Source organism: Trichechus manatus, unplaced genomic scaffold (genome assembly GCF_000243295.1).
Source record: "Trichechus manatus latirostris isolate Lorelei unplaced genomic scaffold, TriManLat1.0 scaffold00216, whole genome shotgun sequence".
Lineage (NCBI taxonomy): Eukaryota > Metazoa > Chordata > Mammalia > Sirenia > Trichechidae > Trichechus > Trichechus manatus.
Window position 1 is genome coordinate 1,406,633 of NW_004444152.1, and position 22,842 is coordinate 1,429,474.

General features: G+C 46.4%; 2 pseudogenes; both read right to left on the minus strand.

Annotated features, from left to right (window-relative positions):
* LOC101340259 (carcinoembryonic antigen-related cell adhesion molecule 1-like) overlaps nt 1-1,364 on the minus strand; it is a 63,518-nt pseudogene extending 62,154 nt beyond the window's left edge.
* Nucleotides 1,365-13,122: 11,758 nt separating this feature from the next.
* On the minus strand, nt 13,123-20,327 carry LOC101340509 (carcinoembryonic antigen-related cell adhesion molecule 6-like; annotated as a pseudogene).
* Nucleotides 20,328-22,842: the final 2,515 nt, after the last annotated feature.

Sequence of the window (22,842 nt, forward strand, 5' to 3'; positions counted from 1 at the left end):
CACACAGGACAGACTCCACCTCAGGGCATTTGCACTTGCTGTTTCCTCCGCCTGGAGCCCTCTTCCCCCTGGTATTCATAAGGCTCATTCATTCGCTGAATTCAGATCTTTACTCCATGTCACCTCCCAGAGGATGCATTTTCTTACCTCTAAATCTAAAATGGCATCTCTCTTCCCTCTCTCACATTACAGTGCTGTATTTTTTCATTGCATGTATGAGCATCTGACACGACATTATAGATCTGATGGTTTGCTTTTCTCCCCACTAGAAATGTGAGCTCCATGAGGCTGGGGACTTTTCCTGTTCACTGTTGTATCTGGGCATCTAGAACAGGCCTGGCATCAGTTGGACTTTGGTTGAATGAAGGAATAAGTCAGCTTGAGGCTACCTTCCCATGAAATTACTGTCTCCCCTGTCCCTCTACATCCAGAACCTATTTCCAATGAATATATAGGGCATGTCTGAGGTTGGTAGACAAGGGCAATGTTACGGTCCCTGATTAAGTTGTTTCTGGAAGTTTACTTTTACACAAATTGCAATTTTTATTATCTGTTTTCACATCTTATTATCTGATGAGGATAAAATTTTTAAATGACCAAAAAAACCCAAACTCATTGATGTTGAATCCATTCCGACTCAAAGCGACCCCATGATAGTAACTGAAATTTTCCTCCCCTTCTCATCTGAGGGTCAATGAGGTTTCCCTGTGGCTGAGTACTCGGCCTCCACACTCCTGTGACCTCTCCCCAAAAGCTCCAAACTTAAACTCTCTGTCTCCTCTCACAACTTCCCCTGGAGACTGCAGCCACCAGTCTCTGCTCTTGTCACCGCTCACTCCCAGAGGATCATCCTGTCTTACCTGTGAGCAGGGGCCCTGGCCAGGAGATGCTGCCTTTGTGGAGAAGATCTGAGGGGGGCTCCATGGATCTCTGCTGTCCGATTCTGAACAGTGGCCCCTGTGGAGATATCCAGCTCCAGAATCTCAAGGAGATCCTGCCACTGCGGATGGGGCAGCTCTGCCTGCACCTCCTCTTTGCCTGGAGCCCCCTCCTGGCCTTGCCCAGTTATGTGGGCTGGGGTGAGGTCTCTGCCAAGATGCCTCTCTCCTTCAACCTTTCTCATTCCTTCCTCTTTGCCCTCCACCTCCCTTACTTCCTCTTCTCTATCAATTTCATTTCCTGGTAAATGCAGAGACTTCTGCCTTCCTCAGTCTTGACCTGTCTACCAGACCCCCTCCCCCACTTCCCATGGGTGAAATGAATCTACTCCTTGGAGCCTCAGATGCTCTGGTCATTCTTCAGGGCTCTGGTTAGAGGTGCACAGGTTTCCTTCCCCTCAGCCCTTTTTTTCTTCTTCAAAACAGGAGCCCAGAGACTATATCAGGAATTCTTGTTACAGGGGATTTCAAACAGCTGTCCATCAAAATCACCTGTGGGACTTTATAAAGATTGTGAGGTGCTCAGGTTGTGCCTTAGAAATGCTGTTTCAGCAGCTGCACAGGTAAAGTTGATGCCCACCTGGGCTGAGAACCAGTAATCTGTGGGTGGGGCAGGCTTCTCCCCTCTCCTGTGCACAAGGGTGATGTGAAGATCCTGTTAAATACAGATTGTGACTTGGTGGGTGTGAGGTGAACCTGAGATTCTGTACGTAACAGGCTCAGGCTTAGGTGATGTTGATGCTGCTGGTCCCCAGACCCCACTTTGAGAAGCAAGGCTGTGGGGATCTGCTGTACATTGAGAGAACGACCCGCCCACACCAGTGTTGGCCTCTGCTGTTTCCTGATCTTGAGTCTGTAAGTACCAGACAGAGAGCTCCTGGGGTCCCTAAACATGAAGATTATTTTCCTTTGTGACATAGAAACCCAACTGGGCACGTGGGGTTTTGCCAGTTTTCTTAAATGTGCTAGGAAAAGTGATTTCATCCTCCTGCCAGAAGGTCTCAGAAAAGGGTTAAGGGTTAGAAAGGGACAAGCTGAGTAATGACAGGTGAGAGGGACCCTCCTTGTGTCTCCATGTGACTCTAGTCTTTAGCTCCCAGTGACAGAGACTTGGGACCTGGGATTTCCAGAGGGACTTGTAGCTTCTGGAGGTGAGATGCGGGAGTCTTCTGTGTGTCCTAGGAGGAGACACTTATGGACGGTGCTCAGTAGGGACCTCTAGTCCTGTGGTCTTAGGAAAAGTTGTCAGCCCATCTCTAGCATATCTGCATGTGCGCAGTTAGGTTTCTGTGTCACAAAGGAAAATAATCCTTGGGTTTGGGGACCCCAGGGGCACTCTGGTGCTGACAGATCCAAGTCCAGGTGTCCTGTGGGGTCTGTTGGACTCAGCTGTGGCTCAGAGACTGTCCTCATTCTCCCTGACCTTCCTGGGGCAGTTTCTGTCCTCTGTCTGGCTGATTATCCTGTGGCTACCCTACCTTTCCCCATGGCTGGGGCAATGCAGGGGGTTGGGAGGTGCACAGAGACCCCCTGTGGAGCAGGACCCAGATCCTCCAGGAGGAGTGGTGTGGAACAGAGCAGGGTGCTCAGAGCTGGGGAGGCTCACCCTGACTTACTCTGCAGTCATGATGGGCACAGCACCCCCGTGCTGACATCACCTTGGATGTGGGTGTAGACTTTCAGAGCCTGGTCAGGCCTCTCTGTGAGAAGAGGAAGGACAGGCAGCTGAGGGAGAGGCTCATCTAGGGAGTGAAGTTACTCACAGCTGGGGGGTAAGGGTGGTGTGGCCAGTTTTCTGGGAGCTCAAGGAGTTCATCTGTCACATCTATCTCCAACTGAAGAGCTCTGACCTCTCTCCTGGCTTCATGAGGGTCCAGACCCTGTGGCCAGGGAGAGAAGCTTGTGTCATTCCTCAATGGTGCCAGTGTTTGTGTGTCCTCACACAATATGCCCTGAGCTTCCCAGTGTCCGGTAGGTCAATCACATATTTCTGTCTACTGATTCCCTCTGTCATTAATGAAAACTCATTGAGCTTCTTTTCTGTGGCAGCACTGGGCTCTCCCTGGGAATTCCACAGACGTGATCCCTGCATTCTTAGCTAGGAGTCAGGCTTTTAGTAAGTAGTTATAGAAGTAATTAGTATTACAATAGAAAGAAGACTTATAAAAGGGAAGTACCTAGTGTAGTTGTTAGGTGCCGTGGAGTCAGTTAAGACTCATAGCGACCCTATGCACAACAGAAAGAAACACTGTACGGTCCTGTGCCATCCTCACGATCATTGCTATGTTTGAGCACATTGTTGCAGTGTCAATCCATCTCATTGAAGGTCTTCCTCTTTTTTGATGACCCTCTACTGTACCAAGCATGTCCTTCTTCAGGGACTGGCCCCTCCTGATAACATGTCCAAAGTACTTGAGACCAAGTCTCCCCATTCAGCACTCTGGCTGTCCTTTAGGTAGATAAAATATCTTCATTTTATTTATTGAGTTGCTACATCAAAGTATGAGTTGCCTCCCAATTAAAATAGCATGTAAATATGCCTTCTCCTTGGAAATCAAATTACTGATTCATTAAAAGTTGTTTTTATAGATATTGATGAAGTCAGTTTCTACCCCCTCACACTTGATTCCCTACTAATGGGTAAAGGACTTCATTTGTTTGGTTGACATTAGTGATTAGTGTAGGCCAGCAGTTCTCAAGGAGGGGCAATTTTACCTGTTGTGTCTGTTGATATTTTGTGTTGTCACAACCAAAATGGTGGATGGAGTCCTACTGGCATCTGGTGGGTGGAGGCCAGGGATGGTGCTAAACATCTTGCAATGCACAGGACAGTGCCTACAACAAAGAATGACCAGCCAAAAAATCAGTACTGAGGAGACTGATAAAACCCTGCTGTGCACTCCACACCAGCTTCCTATGGAAGCACCCCTTTACCCGTGCTCTTTCCCATCTCTCCTGACATGCCCCCTTCCTCAAGTCCCTCTCCTCTTGCATTCTTCAGTTCCAGTCCATCTGATTCTGCTCTTTGTCCAATGTCTATCCTAACCTCTCAACTCTCCTGGCACCTTTCTGCACTTATAGCATGATGGAGCCCCTAGAGAGCACTCATGCTCTTTCTTGAGCTTGGTTGGCTCTTCCATCCCCTGAGACACAGCCTAGAGGCTGTTTTTACTGCCACCACCCCCACCTCTCAAACCCTCTTTAGAGTTGCCCAGGGTAGAACTCCTGTGACAGCCGTCATGGGATACAGAGAGGCTATTCCATTGAAGGACTGTGGCAGCATGAACCGGCGATGGGGAACCAACCTCAGGGCCAAGTTATTGAGGAGTAGGGGTGACTCCAGACACAGTGGGAAGTGTGGGCTGGATACTCAGGTCCCATACACCCTGCCCCATGTATGGGCACTGGGGGAAGTGACTGTGAGCCTGTTACCCTAACGTTTCTGCCACTCAGGATCTGTGCGTGTGGGCCTTGGCAGGGCTGTTGTGGAACACTCCAGAACAGACCTTCCACAGTAGAAGATGGATCCTCCTGGGTATTTCCAGGAGGTCCTTCACCTGGAAGAATCAGGAGTGAAGTGTCAGCCACCCTAGCACAGGTTCACACTCAGGGACTCCAGGGGATCTCCAAGCTTCACTGAGGGACTAAAGTCAGGACGCGGGACATTGGAGTGTGTGGTCCTGCCAACCCCACATCTGCAGAACATGTTGCTGGGTTGTCTGTGGGGAACTTGGCCTCCTCCTCCCCCTGGGTGCAGAGGAGGAGACATGACCTACAGTTCCCAGAGTCCCCTCAGTAGAGTGGGACAGTGGAGGATCTCAGGTGAGTCTGTGCACGGTAGGTGGAAGTGAGGAGAGGCTGTTATCACTGGGAAGTGGTAATGGTTCGATGATGGCAGACACAAGGTGCCAAGCCCGCCCAGCTGCTGCGGACTCAATCAGTGGGTATGAGGTTTTCTGTTGAGAATCCAGCACTTTCCTGCAATTAGAGAACATCTCACTTCAGTGCTTCCAGCTGAGGTTCCTCAGGTGTTCTTGACTTCCCAGCTGCAGCCACCCCAAGTGTTTGATACCCCCGTTCCTGTATCACCCTCTGTCACCACCACATTCGTGTGGCTCTGGGTGATTGCCCAGCTCTCCTGACACACACCAGATAGGCAGAGTGACCTTCATCGCCACCTCTGTCCCCACGAGGTGAGTGGCTATCTGGAGGCAGAGGCCTGCCCTCCCTGGTCAGGTGTAGGGGGAGGCGCTCAGGATCCATCCTGATGATCAGTCACCTCCCAGGATGTGGCATTAGGTGAGCAAAGGAGAGTGATGCAGGGACCATTGTAGCATCCTGTATATCTGCAGTTCTACCTGGTGGGAAAGAACCTGGAAATGACTAAGCTTCCTGCTTATTTCTATGGTGAAAGCATGTGCAGTGGGAATTTGGAATTTAGTAGGAAATACCTGGGCATTTTCTTATTCCACAGGTAAGGGCTTTTAGTTTGGAACTGTTGGTTCTCACTAGATGTCAGTCATCTGAAATCTCACCCATTTGGGGCACAGATTTCAAGTTCCTCTCCCTGGTGCAGGGTTGGTATTGGAATGGGGGCACTGGCAGCTTGGAGCTGGGCATCCTTTGTATGTGCAGTTACTGCAGAGAGATGAGTTCTCTCTTGGAGATAGTGCCTCAGCCTCCCTGGGCATCAGCACCCAGCTCCCTGGTGCCCTCCACACCTTCTGTAGGCCCCTTTGAGACATCTGCCCCCCTCCAACCCCATCTCAGCCCTTACCACAGTCTCTGAAGCTTACTGCCCCCAGGGATATCGTGTGAGTCATTTGCTCTGTTCTTTCTGTTCCTGATGCCGGCTGGGCACTGTCTATGACCCTGTAAGTTCCCTGAGCGGTGTGTGTGTGTTCTACAGACACTTGCACACATATGAAATCTCAAGGTGAGGGAATTTGAGTCATTCAACAAGTATTTATTTTAAGTTAAAAGATTCATGAAACAGGACTCTCCTACTTTTAATAAATGATGCTCAATGTCATATATTGGGTCACTCTTCTTAACTGTTCCTGCTCTCCCTATATTAGAATTACACCTATAGGCCTTTGGCTGTGGCCTCCCACTAGGAGGGGAGCATATTTCCTGCCCATTTATCTCAGGCTTGGCCATATTACTTGCTGAAGCTGAGGGAGTGTAAGTGGAGGCTTGAGAAGAGTGTGCCCAGGGGGCCACATTATCTCTGGTGCACTCAGGAAACCTGCTGTGTGTCCCACCTGAGGTCCCCTCAGAGTCACCCCTAGGAAAGGCCCAGAGCAGCATCTCCTCCCATCTGGGGTCCATGTGCCTGGTTCTCCCTACCCAGGGTGGCTGCCCTCCCTCAGTCCCAGGACCCTCCAGGAAGCTGTATCCTCAAGCAGGACTCCCACTTACCAGTTGCCGACTGAAGTTCTAGCCACAGCTTCTGCAGGTCTGGGTGTCAGGCATCTCTGCCCCTGCCCTGTGCTGTCCCCCTGGGTGTGGCCAAGGAGAGGCCTGTAGGAAGATTGAGCTCAGTGGGCTTGGGATTGACATGAAAATCACAGCCAGCCTGGCCTCACCCCTGATTAAAGCAGACAATTTCAGTGCTTCTTCACCCTTGAGTATGATGCTTGCTGTGAGTTGTAGACACCCTTCATCAGGTCAAGGAGCTGTCTCTTCATAGTTCGTCATTAGCTTATTATTCAAATCATGATGGAAGTGGAATTCCATTAAAGGCCATTTCTGCATCACCCCTGAAAATTATAAACTTTTCTGATTAATCTGTGTGAAAAAATCATATTAATCCAATAATATAAATTAATTGGAAGTTTATTTAATATACAATTTTCAAATTGGTTAACACTTCTGTCTAGAGAGCAAAATTATTTCAAAGATTAAATAACTTCCAAAGATTCTCATACCCTATATTATCAACATTGCCATGGTAACGGGCCAGAATGGTGTGTTTATATAATAACAAGTTACCCTAAAATGCAACTTCTAGTCTGACCTTGGAGTTTCTATTTCTAAAAGCTGACTGCACATAGATAATTCTTCAAAAGACGCTTAAGGCAAAAAGTCTTCACTAAGCTACTTACTAGGCTATTGTTTAACTTAAAGGTGGTTTTAGGAAACTAGTTTTCTCAAGGTTCAAAGTTCAAAAGAAATTTCAGTGCAATGGCCTTTGTGGGTCACCCCAACTACATGGACCCCAGAAATCTGGATTCCAGAAGAACTAAAACTGTTTGTCATCTGTTAAAGTGTGAAAGTCTGTGAGACAACACAGCAAATCTGTGTGGTGCTTACAGATGATCTCCGATTTCTAGATAGCCAGGAAGCCATTAGAAAAAGGAAACTAATAATTAATTTGAATTGATCCTTAAACAACATGTCATTCTGGCCAGAGCTTGAATACACGTTAACAAGTAAAATGGATTTATTACTTACAACAAGAAATGGATAGCATACAACAGGTGAGCAGTCTCCCCGACCCAAAAGCTGTCCAGGTGAGGATGTCAACTCTTTCACGTACACCCTACTTTGTGTCGTGGGTGAGGTACTTAACTGGGACAGTTATTTGACAGGCTGGTCCTCTCTGGCTTCTGGAAACTGTCCTGGTGAATATAAAAAAACTCTTCATCACATGCCGTCTGCCTGGCATAATGGGTAAGGGACACTATGGGAGCCTACCTACTGCTGGTCTGCCCCTTGCCAAGTAGGTCCACTCTCCTAGGCTGTAGGCTTATGCTAGCCTTAATGCTACGTGTGCCCCACTAGAACCATAGCTGAGGAGACCAAAAAGTTCCTCAGTCAGCCATTTTTATACTCCAAAGCCCACGTGGCACAGGTACCTGGGCAAGCATCAGACCTCAGAGGGTGCGGCAGTGAAGGTCTTATCATGCCCCCTCCCTTCCTGAGGTTTTCTTGCCAAGGAGATGAATTGCGCACTCCCATGGAAACCCTAGTGGCAGTAGTGGTTAAGAGCTATGCATGCTAACGAAGAGGTCGAATGCACCAGGAGCTCTTTGGAAACTGTATGGGGCAGTTCTACTCTATCCTACAGGGTTGCTAAGACTTAGAACTGACTAGATGGCAATGGGTTTTGTTTTGTTTTTTAAATTCATTCACACATATTTAAGTGTGGCCTGGCGGTTTTAGAAAGACAAAAAAAAAACAAAAACAGAAACAGAAAAACCTGTTGCCGTTGAGTGGATTCTGACTCATGACGATCCTATAGGGACAGGGTAAAACTGTCCCATAGGGTCTCCAAGGATTGTCTGGTGGATTCCAACTGCTGACTTTTTGGTTAGCAGTCGAACTCTTAACCACTGCACCACCAGAGCTCCTTAGAAAGACAAAAAAAGCCCCCCAAAAACAAAAACAAACAAAAAAACAAACCCATTGCCGTAGAGTCGATTCTGACTCATAGCGACCCTATAAGAGTAGAACTATCCCATACAGTTTCCAAGGGGGGCCTGGTAGATTCAAACTGCCGACCTTTTGGTTAGCAGCTATAGCTCTTAACCACTACACCACCAGAGTTTCCTAGAAAGACAAAGAGCACCTTCATTGCTCAGGCTATTTTCAGGAAGGAGCCCTCGTGTCACAGTGGTTAAAGCGTTTTCCTACTAAGGGAACGGTTGACGGTTTGAACTCGCCAGCCACTCTGTGGGAGAAAGATGTGGCAGTCTGCTTCTGTAAAGTAACAGCCTTGGAATTCCTATGGCACAGTTCTGCTTTGTCCTTTAGGGTCACTATGAGTTGGAATGGAGTCGACGACAATGGGTTTTTTATTTTCAGGAATTTGAGACAAAAGACCAAATTGAGTTTTTCGTCCCACAGTGTTCCTCGTTGGCTTTCGGATATAGTTTCTCTTTATATATCTCACATTTAGAAAATTACTTCATGCTCCCCTTAATTCCATGAATATTAGCTTAGTAGGGAGTAGGAATGGGGAAGACATGGCCTCCACTCCGGGCCGAAAGTCTGCCTCCTCACAAAGGCAATGGTTGACTTTAAAATGTTAAATCCACCTTACATTCCTGGACAGCCAACTCAACTTGGTGATCATGGTTCATTTTCATTGTATTTTTGTTAGGAATTTTTCACAGCTGTTCATAGGAAGGGCTTGCACTTTTACTTCCTTATTCTTTGCTTGTCTGGTTTTTACATGAAGGTTATACTTCCCCATAAAACATGTTAATGAGTATTCTTTGTTTTTTTGTATCCTCTGAAAGAGTGTGTAAAATTGGAATGAACTTGTCTTTGATTGTTTTGTGAATATTGCTTTTAACTGTTTAATTGGAAGAGATTTTATATATTTTTTTATATAGTAAAATGAACATTGCAATAAATGTCTACATGTATGTGTACCATGTAACTACTGCCTACATCAAGACAGGGAAAGTGCCAGTTCCCCAGGAGATGCTCTCATGGCCCCTCCCAGTCATTACCATCACAATGTGACCTCTATTCTGACCTGTATCACGAGATTGGTTTTGGGAACTTGACATAAATAGAAGCGTACATTCTTTTTTTTTCTGTGTTTGGCTATTTTTATTCAACATTATGTCTGTGGGATTCATCCATGTTTTTGTGCATGGCAGTAATTTATTCTTTTTCATGTTGTCTAATATTCCCTTGCTTGAATATACCACATTTTATTTATCTATTCTACTGTTGGAACATTTGAATTGTTTCTACTCTTTGGATCTTATAAATAACACTGATATGAGCATTCTTATACATGTATTTTGTATTGTGATGGACACAAGACTCACAAGACTCATTCCCTTTGTGTAAATATCTTTGTATTTGCTGGAACATTGGAATACATACATGTATAAACACACACACACACACACACACACACACACGTTTATCTACCACCTGTCAGTTAGTTGTACTGTGGTGGCTTGTGGGTTGCTATGATGCTGGAAGCTATACCACCAGTATTTCGAATACCAGCAGAGTCACCCATGGTGGACAGGTTTCAGTGGAGCTTCCAGACTAAGGCAGACTAGGAAGAAAGACCTGGTGATCTACTTCTAAAAATTAGCCAGTTAAAACCCTGTGGATCACAAAAGAATATTTTCTGATAGACTCACACATGCCAGTGATCATGGGGATGGTGCAGGAGCTGGCAACATTTCATTCTGTTGTACATGAGTCAGAGTTGACTTGACAAAAACTAACAACAAACCTTTTTGGAGGGTTTGGCAATTTGTACCAACCTGGGGAGTGACATTTGTCAATGTCTATAAAAATTAAAAATATACATCCCTTTTGCCACTCACACTCATTGAAAACAATACCTTATCATGGTTATTTACTGTGTGCTGTTTTAATAGCAAAATACTGGTACAGCCTAAGTTTTCACCAGCATAATACTAATCAAACAGGTTACATTATATCTATACAATATATAGTTGAATGAAAAATGAGGAATCTTTTAGCTATTAATGTGGAAATATCTCCTCTTCATGTTTTAATTAGATCCTGTATACAACTGGAATGTTCTTTCTTTGCATCATATCTGATACTTTAAAACTTTAGAGTTGGCTTCGTATGTATTTTTTCTGATTACTGAGAAGTTTAGATTTAATCCTTCTGTCTTATTTTGTCTTTTCTTTTTTGTCCAATTTCCAGGTTTTTTCATTGTTTATTTTTGACTGATTCAGTTTTTATCTTAATGGTTTTCCTTTCTCTTTGAATGTTATTCATGCCACCTAGTCTTATCAACATTACTTTAAACATTTAAATTGTGACTTTTTGGTGCCCAGATTGTGAATTTCTTGTAGATTTCTGTGTTTTCAGTACACCTTGAAATGTTTTAAAAGCATTGTTAGTATTTGTCATTAAGGGTTGTTTTAAGCCAGGACTAATCTTTCCTGCTGCAAGATGAGGACTCACTGTTACTAGGTGTTATGGATTGAATTGTGTCCCCCCAAAATATCTGTCAACTAGGCTAGTCCATGATTCTCAGTATTGGGTGATTGTCTACCATTTTATCATCTGGTATGATTTTCCTATGTGTTGTAAATCCTACCTTTATGATGTTAATGAGGCAAGATTAACAGCAGTTATATTAATGAGGTAGGACTCAATCTACAAGATTAGATTGTGTCTTAAGTCAATCTCTTTTGAAATATAAAAGAGAGAAGTGAGCAGAGAGACATGGGGATCTCAGACCACCAAGAAAGCAGTGCCTGGAGCATAGTGTGCCCTTTGGACCTGAGGTTCTGGTGTGGAAAAGCTCCTAGACCAAGAGAAGATTGATGACAAGGGCCTTCCTCCAGAACTGACAGAGAGAGAGAGAGAGAGAGACTTCCACTAGCGCTGATGCTCTAAATTTGGACTTCTAGCCTCCTAGACTGTGATAAAATAATTTTCTCTTTGTTAGAGACATACCTTTGTGGTATTTTTGTTATAGCAGCACTAGATCACTAAGACACTAGGGCTGCTGGTTCTTTTAATGAACAGAAAATTTAGAAAATAAATTGTATTACAGACTACAGTTTAGGCTCATGACGTGCATTTGTTATTGTTCCCCATGAGTATAGATGTCGGGAGGAAGATGACAATACTTTTAATTCACTTTTCTGATAAAATTGGAAAAGATACTGATTCATATGATCATGAGTTCAGATAAATTTTTAAAAATTACCTAGAATAAGAAAAGCTTTACCATCCATTGTAACCCTGAATTTTAAATTTTTTTCCTCTGTTAAATATCTACAAATTCTTTACCCCTCTCCCATTTGATAAATGCTCTAGTTTTTATAGATTTCTCCTACGTCTCCATGACTCCATTCTCTGGATGGCTCACTGACGGAAATGCTGGGAGGAGGATTGTATTACTGGCAAAGAGAGTGCGGTGGTTTGGGTGGAGGAGAACACGGACATGCAGAGTAGGAAAGTACCAGTACCAGGAGCAGGAGTCACTTAGGGTATTTGACTCCTCAGATGATTTCATCGTAGATGAGGTAGGTAAGGTGGAAAGGGCTGATTCTTTGATGACTGTGAGTTGTACTGGGTGTCTTTGGGAGATGATTGAGCAGGCCCCTAGGAAATGACTGGACACCCTGATAATTTGGCAACTAGACCTGGTGCCATCCTGATTTACATGTAAGAAACCACCTGATTCTGTGTCATCCAGGGCTGGTGAGGTCGGAAGATGTGACTGCATAAGGACCTCAATGTGACCCCAGCCCACCTGTTGGGGCACAAATCCCACTGTAGGGCAGATCCAGGAGCAGGGTAGGGGCAGGAGCCACATGGGCAGCTTGGAGGGGGCCCTAGGAGTGTGTCCCCATGAGGGAGTGGTGTCCTCTGTGCCGAGAGCGTCACCTGTCTCAGCTGCCTGGGGCTCCTCACTCCTCCCTGCAGGGACATCATTCTCCTGGTCCAGGATGGGCCCCTCTTCAGCACTTGCCAGCCCACCTCATCCCTGAGAGCAGCTATGTTCCTAATTATCACAAGGACCTTGCCTGAATTGTTCTTGCCCCGTGTGCTCTGCTGCAGACAACCTGATGTCCTGAGACAGGGGGCACTCAGTGTTGCCAGAGTTCTCTACCGTCCCTAGGGTCTGAGAGAGGGACCCTGAGACCTGGGAGGGGGATTGGAGGAGGATGGGGAGCCCCAGGCAAGTTGGCTGTGATTCGTGGACTCAAGAAACATTTTCATCTACATGATTCCAGGCCTGATCTGGGCATTGATGGATCGCATTGTGAAAAGGGCATTTTCTCTTTGTATTATCAACTTATGGGTGAGCTCCCATCCATTCCCTTTGCCAACTTTAAGTCCAGGCACTTTCCCCCACCTCCCACAGGAGGAGTGATGAACTTGTGGTTCCTGAAAGCTAATTACGTGCCAGGGGTGTTCAGAGCCCTCCTCACCGCACAGGGGCACTGTCCGTACCTGGGAGGGAGTTGTGTCACTTCCACTGTGGAGAGGGTGCAGTCGAGACTGATGGTGGTCCTATAGGAGGTAAGTGGGACTTGAAGCCAACAACAATGAGAGTGTCAACATTTTCGAGCATTTATTGATTAGATACAGTCTTTCTGTTCTAAAGATTTTTCACCTTCATTTCATTGGCTAATCACAACCCTATAAAACAAGTGCATCCTAACCACCATTTTACAGGTAAGAACATTGAGATGTTGAGTTTAATAATTCATAGGAGGGACAGGGGTTCAACATACTTCACAGTCAGGATGAGGAGGTCACTTTTGCTGGAAATCACCAGGTTGGAGACCTCACACTGACACTCCCCAGCATCCTCCCTCCTGACAGGGTCTATGGTGAAGGAGCTGTTGTTCTGTGTTAGCGTCATCCTCTCCATGAGCTGCAGGCTCTGCATATCTAGGATCCACTTGATGGAAATTCCAGAGTGGTTGATGAGGCAGGTCAGGACCACAGAACTCTCATGTTCTGTGACGGTGGTGTTGCTGGCTCAGATGGAGGGCTTTGTCACTGACTCTGTGGAAAAACAAAGGAGGTGACTGTGAAAGGAGCTTGGGGCTGGCACCACTCTCCTTCCTAAGAGATCTCAGCCAGCTTACAAGCCCCATAGAGAGCTCTGAAAGGTGACCCAGAGTGGTGGTCTTGACTCTCTGCAGAGGTCACGTGTCTGCCCAACTGCTGACCTCCATCATCAGGTGGGATTTTTCTCTGACCAATGTCTGTGTGACCCTGTCCTGGGGCCCCCCATGACTTTGTAAGAGATCAGGCCCCCTTCTCTAGTAGACACTCCCATGTATGTGTGGAAGGTAGGCTGCCAGCCCTGTCCATCTCTGGGTTTGGGAAGTTTTACATGAGGAAGGAAAGGAGTTTTGGTTTTGTTAAATAAATTCCAGGGGACTGAGAAAGGCCCAGCAGACTTCATTATTTAGGAACGGGAGAGGTTCCAATCCAAAGGATTTCTCAGTATGAAAAAGACTTACTTCCTGGTGTGAGGATTAATTATCAGATGAAGGAAATCTTCAAAGAGAAGCAGTTAAGGTTTAATAAAAGCCTGGCACTCTTAGCTATCTCTGTAAAATACATACTTTTGTCCCTGTTCTTCCCTCCCATGAAGGGATTTCACAGGTGAAATGACCTGTCATTCCAAGTAAGATTCATGATTCATTGTTCTCCTTTGTGTATCATCTGTGCCAGTGTCACACAGCATATAAAGCTGCGACTTCAAAGCCAAGACAGATTCAGATACCTCTGGCACTTTACCCATTTCCCTGTAGCCTGATCCCAGGCTGCCATGGTGTCTATGCCCTGGTGTCACTGCTCCACATGCCCCAGTCCAGCCACAGATGGTGTCAAAACAGGCTTGGTACACCTGGAGAGTGGGGAAAGAAAAGGGAAGCAGAGCCCCATCCTGCCCATCACCCCACTGGAGGTTGTTTCCTCCTTTCATCTGGGGAAAAGGTGTAAGCTTATTTCAAAGCTTTTGTGTTCCGCATACCACATGAAGCCAGTGAAAGAAAATAAAGAGATGACAGAAAGGGATATGCTAGTGACAGAGAGAAGCAAGTTGATCTGAGGACACTTCTTTCCTCCCTTTCTGTGAAGCCCTGTCCAACTCCACAGTGCTCTCTTGGGCTGAGAGAACCCCCTCTTAACATTCCAGCTGGATCCAAGATCTGCCCTGAGAAATAAGAAGAGCAAAGGGAGGAACAGCCTGCAAGGATGTGGTGGGAGGCTCAGATTTTGGTGTCTGCATGTACTCCAGGGACACAGTTTGGGAAACAACGTTTCCAGGATCTTTTCTAAAAATCAGACAGACTTACACCCTTGAGCTCAGTGCTGATGCTCTAGGCAGCCACTTACCAGAGATTGTGATAGTCTTGACTGTGGTTCTAATGAGGACAGTAGAGGGATTATACACAAGGCAGGTTTAGTATCCATTATGATTCACTATGATGCTGGGGATAATTAGTTTTGTGTGGATTGATGGAGACTCCGGTTGATAAGCCAAGAATACTGTTGGGGGGTGGTGGTTGGAGGCTGCATGGCAGGAAAGGGTAAGTGTGGTCCCTGGAGGGTAATATGAGCCTGGGGAGGGGGGAATGGTGGGGGTGTCCGGGCCATCTGGAGCAAACAGAATAAATCCATGTTAATAAGTAACCAGAGGGAATGGGAAGCTCCTTGTCTGATAAGGTCCTCAGCATCCCTCTGAGCCTTGTTTCAAGAAGTCCCACACAATAACCCCCTGTCTTCTCTGAGCCTGATTCTGAGACCATCAACCAGTTTCTCACATCACAGGTGTTGGCCCTGAGTGTCTTAACACAGGAGCAGCCCCTTCTCTCCTCCCTGGCTCCATAGCTGGACCTGCCTGTATGTGCCTGGGAAAAGAAGTCATGGCCAGCCTGGGTCTCCAGGGGCTGATGGTCTGAGATCTTGGACTTGAGAAGGACTGATGTGGCCTGGCCTCTGGCTGTGTGGACTTGGGCCAGCAGCCTTTGCCATGTGACAAAAGAAGTTACTCACAGGGAACATTCATGTTGAATGGGTCACTATGGTGGGCACTCACTGGGTTCTGGGTTCCACACTCATAGGGTCCTGTGTCAATTCTTGTGACACTGTGTATAGTGAGAGTCCTATTGTCCATGGACAGCTCCAGCCTAGCACTGTCTGGGAGGTTCTGGTTGTTTATCAGCCACAGGTAGGTTGTGTCCTGAGTCTCAGGTTCACACGTTAATGTTACAGAGTCCTTGTCCTCCATGGGTGAAGGGTGTGGGTAACTCAGCTGTGCAGATAACAGAGATGATTACCCTGTTTGGTACCTTTGATTACTCCCAAATGATCTTTCCATCAAAGTTGATATCTCCCACTTCTCAGCCAACGCTAAGTCCTTAAAAGAATAAGGCAAGTCTTTGAATTATAAGATAAATACAAGTTGAGTGCTCAGAGAATGTGAGGGTCACTTGCTTTATCTCTGAAGATTGCATGGTTGTTACTCAAGCTTTAATTAAGTTGCAGCATTTGGTGGTGGAAGACATGAGACTGTAGTTCGTACGCCACCCGGCACTTCTACTGGGCTCTTCCCTGACCAGCTGACTGCCTGACTGACCTCAGTTATCTCATCTGGAACGTGGACTTGCTGAGGTTCCTTACCAAAAGAAACCCAAACCCGTTGCCATCGAGTAGATCCCAACTCATAGCAACCCTAGAGGACAGAGTAGAACTCCCCGCTAGGGTTTCCAAGGAATGACTGATTCAAACTGCCCCCTTTTGGTTAGCACCTGTAGTTCTTAACCACTGCACTACCAATGGGAGGTCCCTTGGTTACCTTGCCTGGCCCAATTGTGTTATCTGTGAGGCTTGCTTTTCAAGGATATTCTAGATGTTCATAATGATAGGATTTCTCATGGTCCTTAAACCTTGAGCAGACTGGTCAGCCTGGCTTGGGGACTGGGTGTCATGAGCAGAATAACACTTGGGGAGACCAGGAGCAAGCCTGGTGGTCAGCCACAGTGATAGTAACTGAAATGACAGTGGATCATGCATCTCCCATGTGAGAGGACCTCACCCTATGTCCATGGTCTTGTGATGAGGAACACATGTGCCTGTGAAATACAGGGTAAACCTCGTCGACAGCACATGGTCTGGAAACTCTTCCACAGAGAAAGTTCTCAGACCACTGGGGGACTCTGAGCCCCACACCAAGCAGAAGGACGTGAGTCACAAGTAAAATGGGTGAAATGCACCTCTGTGCTTTAAGGACTGCAGACCTGTTCCCTCTGCCTCTGACTCCCTGGTTGGATCAGTGCAGAGAGTGAATCAAGGAGGTGCATGTCTATCCTGTGTCACCTTTCCCACGTGTGGGCACCATCAAAGGGAAAGACGCTGGACGGGGACACAATGGAAGCTTGTTCTCCTGGTGACTTGGGTACATTGACTGGTGCTGGAGCCCTCGCAGGAGCTGGTGCTTAGGCTGATTTCTTTGCCCTTTACTATATCTCAGGAAGGTTGAGCCTGGCCACAGTGTGGGTGGGAAGAGACAGGACAGTTAGCATTAGTGCACATATCTGGGGAAGGCTTATGCAGAAGAGGAAACTGTGCAAAGCAGAGTAGTACCGGTTGGAATGAAGGAGGAGGACGATGAGGGACATGGAAGGAGCAGACAGAGCCAGAAATACCGATGACAGTGAGCAGTGAGGGTTACAAGTGATTTAACAGACTCAAAGGTCCAGGAGTCCCCACATGGCCTAAAAGCAGGACCCGCACAGTCCTGAAACCCTTATTTGACTGAGCAACACCAGAGTCGTGAGATCCAGCTCCTGGGACAGCTTTAGGAGCAGGCAGTCAGACAGGGAACATGGGTCTCAGTTACCTGGATAAAGAAGGAGCCTGTGTGGAAGAATGTCCTAGGAATCTGGATTCAGGGTCCGGTCTCTGGAGAGAATATGGATCATCCATTCATTCACTCACCGTTCCTTCCTTCATTCCTCCATCAAAGAGCAATTGAGAGTTTGTTACATGTTGGGTCTGTGCTAGTTGCAGGGTGTACAGTGGGGAGTGAGATAGCAAAGTCCTTTCCTTTTTCCTTTGGTAGGAGGGACACCCATACATCAGTAATCAAACACATAAATGACTTCATGTCCAGTACAGGAGTGTGTTCATCAGCCACCTGCAGATGGAGGCCTGGACATGCCTGGCACTGACTCTGACTGTTGATGCCAGTAATTTAGTTCTAGGTTAAAAACTGACTGATTCTGCATTTGCTTTCACTCCTCAGATCATATCTCTCCCTTTGAGTTGGGAATGTCTTAAGAAGAAAGGATCAGAAGCTTGGCTGCTCCAGGGGTCCACATACACCTAAACAGGTCATCTGGGGTGGAGGAAAGTTCAGGACTATGGCTGCAGACAGATCTCCATGTGACTTTGATGTGCCAGTCATGGCTTGTGTGACCCTGATTCAGTGACTATATTGCTCTGTGCCCAGTTTCCCCTCTATAAAATAGGATTAAATGGTATACAGCTTACCGGGTTGTGAATTAACCTTAAATATTCACAATTAACAGATATAAAGCTGGGTATAGAGGAGTTGCCTAAATAAACCTCATCTACTATTATTTGGCTTTAAGAAGGGCTCCTTGGGCCTGATCCCAGATGGACAAGGAGCTGCCTGTAGCATCTTCTCTCCTTTTCCTTCCTACTGGGGATGCTGCCCTTCCTATGGGGTCTTCTAAATTCCCCAGGGCAATTGGCTAACTTCCTGAGACACTTGTCTGTTGTCTCCAAACTGACTGCCCAGAATAGTTCCTGGGGCTGAGCCCTGGATGGTGACCAGCTCCAGGAGCCACAGGATTTGGGCAGCTGGTAAATACTTGCTCCCAGTCAGCCCTGCCTAGAAGGCCAACATTCAGCCCTGGCCACAGGCTCCCCAGGGTCACCTGGAGTCAGGAGGCCTGGGATAGGGTATGGGGAAGGGGCTTCCTGGGCCTGAGCTTCTCTGTGAGGATCCCTGGGGTCCCTCAGGCCAGGGCCTGACTGAGTCTTCCAGGGTCTCTCTCAGGGTTATGTTCAAGAGGCTGGACTGAGACTGATCTCCCCCTACTGAGTTATTCCCTCTCAGACTCTCCTTTTTTCTGCAGCGAATGTCTGCAGGGTCTGGACTCAGGAGTGATTTCTGATCGTTTGAAGTTTGTCTCCCCTGTGTGAATCCTGCACTAAATGCTCAAACTCCAACACAGGGATGAAGGAGAGGGTGTAGGTAAAGCAAAAGTTCCAGGCCTGTCAGTCCTGTGAGTTTGAAGTAGAATTAATCCCACCCACACCTAAAGTTCATAGAGGAATTCCTTGTGGTATACACGAAGCCATCCAGTTACTTTCTCAACTGGCAGATTTCTCTTTATGACTAGTAAGGTATAGGTTCCTGAGTCGTCCTGGGTGACATTCTGGAACAGCAAGGATCCGTTGTGGGTATATTGTCTCTCAACCATTGTTTGCAGGCACTGGGGTAATTTTTTGGCTTTCTATTGTATATGATACAATTAGGTAGTTGGGGTCTATCCTTTCCCCTTCGTACCAGGCATAGCCAAAACAATCTTCTGGCTGATTGTGGACAAGCAGAAGAACATCCTTTCCTTCAGCAGTATTAGATGGCCTATTCAATGAGTTGGGCAGTGATGGGAGGGCTCCAGAAGGGTAAGAGTGAGAACTAGGAACCAAGAGAGAGAAATCAATCAATATTGGAACATAGGTATTGGGATGGAAAGATGGGGCCCTAGGGATTGAGCAGATCTCTTCATCCCTCATACTTGGGGTGTGTGTGTGTGTGTGTGTGTGTGTGTGTGTGTGTGTGTCCATCTTCCTCCTGGTTAAAAGTCAGCAGCATGATCACTATTACTTTGTTGCATCTGAACCTGTTGTTTCCCATTTTTCTAAAACTCTCCCCCAGGTGTCTGTCTGCACAGCTTACTCACTCACTGCCCTCAGGTACCTACTCATACTCAGTGGCATCCTTGGGAGCTGCCTTCCCTGACACCTCATCTACAGACCCTCGGTCTTTACTTTCCCACCTTTCCCTGCTCTGTATCCTCCATGGTTCTTATCAACACCTGACACCACATCCAGATCTGTTTGCTTGTCTGTCTCCTTTACCCCCAAGAGCTGAGCTTGTTCTTGTTCTTTGTTGTACCCCCAGTGCCTAGACAGGCCTACAAACACCTGTGAGGTGAATCAATGAAGGTTTGCAGGCCTCTCCAGGTTGTGGTGTTTATTTGCCCACTTCTGAGGTTGGTGGGTAAATGTCATGTTTAGTGCCTCTGGTTAAGCTTGGTTCGGGAGTATGACTCTGACATAAATTATTATTATTTTCGTCAGTTTTCAAAATTTATTGTTTAGTGATGATTAATTCAGAAAACGTAAAGCAATTGAGGTTTTCCTTGCCCTTACCAATTACAATTCAGAAAGCTTTTCGTGTAGGTGAGTCCTCCCCTCTCTTCCATGTCCTCTCAACTCAGGCTTCAAAGGAAGGTCTCAGGCCTTTGTAATCCCCACGATAAGCAAGTCAGTCTCTGATCCTCCATCTTCCTGCCCAGTCCCAGGGACTCATCCTTCTCACTTGTGAGCAGGACCCCCTGCCATGGGATGCACCCATTTTGGGGAGAGGCTGAGGGGGGCTCGATGTGTCTCGGCTGCCTGCTTTGTGCTCCCTCTGTGGGTAAGAACTCAGGCTCCAAAAAAGCTCACAAATGCTGCTGCCCCAGGCTTATCTGCTCTGCTGCCTTCCTTTGCACTGAGCCTCCTCCTGGGGCAGAGCTTACCCAAGTCATGTGGGCGGGGGGTGGGGTCTCTGTCGAAGATGCCTCCTTCTTCCTCTCTCCTTTCATTCCTGCTCCTCTTGCCCTCTTGTTTTCCTTTACTTTCTGTGAACATTTTGCTTCTCTGGGAACTGCTGAAACCTCTGCCTTTTTCAACTATGATGTTATTTTCTGATTAGCCTGGAGCCTGGTGCCAGGTCAAGTCTCTCTGTGAGAGGAGGAAGGACACAGGCTCCCAGCCCAGGCCCTCCAGGGGAATTGAGGTCACTCACAAGTTAGAGATTTGTGTTGGTGGGTCAGTTTTCTGGGAGCTAATCAGGATGGGATCATGCAGGGAGTAGGGAGCTGACAGGGGACTCCTAGCAGAACAGTGACCTCAGAAGCCCCAGGAAGGAGCAGGCAGAACAGAAAAGACAAGTAAGAGGGATCCAGAAGTGTCTGTTGGAGCAAAGGATGGAAATCAGGCTCCATTTCCACCTTCTTAGCACAAAGCCAGGCTCATGTCTCAGGGGACTAATTTCTTGTGTTGCCTGTGTGTCCTGATGACACCCCCAGGAGGACATGCAGAGACCTGCGACCAGTGTAAGGCTCTGCACCAGAGATGCTGACCAGGCTCCAAAAGATATGACCTGGCCCTGACCCCGGAGTGAAATGGGCTCTGACCTCGGGGCTGCAGGGCAGCTCCAGGTTCTGTTCAATTCGGGTTCCCAGACTACCCTGACTCCATTCAACTCAGGGTGAGCAAAGATAGAGGATGTGAGTTGTCCAGAAGACCCCTGGCTCCAGTGTCAGGAGGACTGTCCCCCTCTCCCTCCAGGGGTTGCGCTGCCTACATCTGTGGAAACAGACAATGGAAAAGATCAGTATCATCGGTCAGAAAAAGGCCAGGGGTCAACTGCGGAACAGACCGTCAATTGCTCATATGCAATTTCAAGTCGAAGCTGAAGAAAATTAAAACAAGTCCACCAGAGCCAAAACATGACCTTGAGTATGTTGTTGTTGTTGTTCTGTGCCATTGAATTGATTCTGACTCATAGTGACTCTATAGGACAGAGTAGAACTGCCATGTAGGGTTTTCAAGGAGCGGCTGACAAATTCAAACTGCCAACTTTTGGTTAGCAGCCTGAGCTCTTAACCACTTTGCCATCACATCTCCACCTTGAGTATATCGCACCTGAATTTAGAGATCATCTCAAGAATAGATTTGACACATAGAACACTAACGACAGAAGACCAGAGAAGTTGTGGAGTGACATCAAGGACATCATACACAAAGAAAGCAAAAGCTCATTAAAAGGACAGGAAAGAAAGAAAAAACCAAGATAGATGTCAGAAGAGACTCTCAAAATTGCTTTTGAACGTAGAGTAGCTAAAGTGAATGGAAGAAATGATGGAGTAAAAGAGCTGAACAGAAGATTTCAAAGCATGGCTCAAGAAGACAAAGTGAAGTATTATAATGAAATGTGCAAAGACCTGGAGTTAGAAAACCAAAAGGGAAGAACATGCTCAGCATTTCTCAAGCTGAAAGAACTGAAGGAAAAATTCAAGCTTTGAGTTGCAGTATTGAAGGATTCTACAGGGAAAATACTGAACGAAGCAGGAAGCACCAAAAGAAGATGGAAGGAATACACAGAGTCACAGTACCAAAAAGAATTGCTTGATATTCATATATTTCAGGAGGTAGCATATTAGCCAGAACCGATGATAATGAAGGAAGAAGTTCAAGCTGCACTGAAGGGAATGGTGAAAAACAAGGCTCTAGGGATTGATGGAATACTAGTTGAGATGTTTCAACAAACAGATGCAGTGCTGGAGTGCTCACTTGTCTATGCCAAGAATTTTGGAAGATGGCTTCCTGGCCAACCGAGTGGAAGAGATCCATATTTGTGCCCATTCCAAAGAAAGATGATCCAACAGAATGCAGAAATTATCAAACAATATCATTAATATCACACACAAGTAAAATTTTGCTGAAGATAATTCAAAAGCAGTTGCAGCAGTACTTCAACAGGGAACTTCGAGAAGTTCAAGTGGGATTCAGAAGAGGATGTGGAACTTGGCATATCATTGCTGATGTCAGATGGATCTTGGCTGAAAGCAGATAATACCAGAAAGATGTTTACCTGTGTTTTATTGACCATGCAAGGGCATTCGACGGTGTGAATCTAAAAAATTATAGATAACATTGTGAAGAATAGGAATTCCAGAACACCTAATTGTGCTCCTGAGGAACCTGTACATAGACCAAGAGGCAGTCATTTGAACAGAACAAGGGGATACTGCGTGGTTTAAAGTCAGGAAAGGTGTGCATCATGGATGTATCCTTTCACCATACTTATTCAGTCTGTATGCTGAGCAAATACTCTGAGAAGCCAGACTATATGAAGAAGAACGCAGCATCAGGATTGGAGGAAGACTCATTAACAACCTGCATTATGCAGCTGACACAACCTTGCTTGCTGAAAGTGAAGAGGACTTGAAGCACTTACTGATTAAGATCAAAGACCACAGCCTTCAGTGTGGATTACACCTCAACATAAAGAAAACAAAAATCCTCACAACTGGACCAATAAGCAACATGATAAATGGAGAAAAGACTGAAGTTGTCAAGGATTTCATTTTACTTGGAT